The 1,721-nt window shown below is 43.2% G+C and overlaps 1 non-coding gene across 1 annotated transcript; it reads right to left on the minus strand.

Moving 5' to 3' along the window:
* Positions 1-515: 515 nt before the first annotated feature.
* On the minus strand, positions 516-587 carry TRNAP-AGG (transfer RNA proline (anticodon AGG)). Its single transcript has one exon. It is a non-coding gene; the product is annotated as a tRNA-Pro (tRNA).
* Positions 588-1,721: the final 1,134 nt, after the last annotated feature.

A 1,721-nucleotide genomic window follows, 5' to 3' on the forward strand; every position in this document is an offset into this window, starting at 1 on the left:
GGGTCCTTCATGGTTAAAAAAAAGGAAAAACTAGGTACATAACAAAATTTGGACTGGTGACCTGTGTGAAGAGACGAGGTACATTGACAGTGTGGCCACACGCATTTTGTGTTGCTAATAGGGCAAAAATTTCCGAGACTTTTCAGAAACCAGCCCTTCCGGTCCCTACCGACAGAAAAGAAGGGCATCCAAAAAAAACAGTGATACTCCCTCTGTAAACTAATATAAGAGTGTTTAGAATACTAAAATAGTGATCTAAACGCTCTTATATTAGTTTACGGAGGTAGTACATAGCAGTTGCATATTAAGGTGGAAAGCCAAGTTTAAACCAACTAGAACGTCAAATGTGATAGATTCACTCAATCGGCACAAGAGCCTCGTCTCCTTGTAGAGAAGGGTATATATATCTCCGAATGCGATGTTACTTGACGGATATTGATGTTCATGGCATCTGATTCGCTTAGCTCTACGATAGGAAACAAAATCTACCGTATGTAAAAATGGCAAAAAAAATGGGGGCATTCCGAGAATTGAACTCGGGACCTCTCGCACCCTAAGCGAGAATCATACCACTAGACCAAATGCCCTTTCATGCTGACTTTTCCAAAAGAAATTAATTATATACAAGCGGGGGGTCAACAATCTGGATCTGAGATCGAGTCAACCCTCATCCACCAGCAAGCTAACTCGATCGATCAACTGAGGTAGGTCTCATCGATCCCATCAACTACGGCCGGAGCGAGATGCCGATCGATGGCAGCTAGCATCCAGGACCAGGACGATTTTGTTTTCGGATGCATGCATGGATCGGCTCGCGCGTCACGCAGGAGCTTAAACAAGTGGATAAGTTGTGATTAATCAAGTACACGTACGTTCACGTACCCATCCACATCCATCCATCTGCGTTGTCACATGCCATGCCAAGCGCAAATATAGCTGTTTGACAAATGCCGATGCCTCCGTAGCCGTTTCCTTTTTTGATTTTGTATTTTTCATTTACTTCTATTCTATATTATTATCTAGATCACCACTTAAATAAAGCCTCATAACTCAACTGCATAATTTCAAATATGAAATTGCTTACAACATATACCATGTGGTCTCCGTAGCCGTTTCATCACGTCGAATCTGATTAAGTAGCTATCTGCATCGGCCGATCGTCCTTGCATAGCACACGCATGCCCTAGCTAGCTAAAAAAAACTTATACTCCCTCCGTTCCTAAATAATTGTCTTTCTAGAGATTTCAACAAGTGACTATATACGGAGCAAAATGAGTGAATCTACACTCTAAAACATGTCTACATACATCCGTATGTTGTAGTCCATTTAAGATGGCTAGAAAGACAATTATTTGGGAACGGAGGGAGTATTTAGGAATGGAGGGAGTAGAATATACGCTATATGTGTAGCCAGACCAGTAATACGTCCTCCTTGTTTGTTTCATTTGGCATGCAATGCACCACCGATCCACGCACGACGATTCCCTGAACCACACCCTCAATCGGACGCCCTCTGCGTTCTCCAATTCACCAGTTCCGCCTGCCTAACGGCCTCTCCGTTGTCCAATAATGCTCATCACTAACAAGTGATCAGTGGCTCAGCAATGATGAGGGACCGGTGTTATTCGGATCTGTAGTAGTGAGGTGTGTGCCGGCTCAGTATCTTGAACGTGTTCATAGGAGTAGGATGTGTGTGCATGTGTTTTATATGGGTGATTGTG

This window comes from Triticum aestivum, chromosome 7B, assembly GCF_018294505.1.
Source record: "Triticum aestivum cultivar Chinese Spring chromosome 7B, IWGSC CS RefSeq v2.1, whole genome shotgun sequence".
NCBI classification, from domain to species: domain Eukaryota; kingdom Viridiplantae; phylum Streptophyta; class Magnoliopsida; order Poales; family Poaceae; genus Triticum; species Triticum aestivum.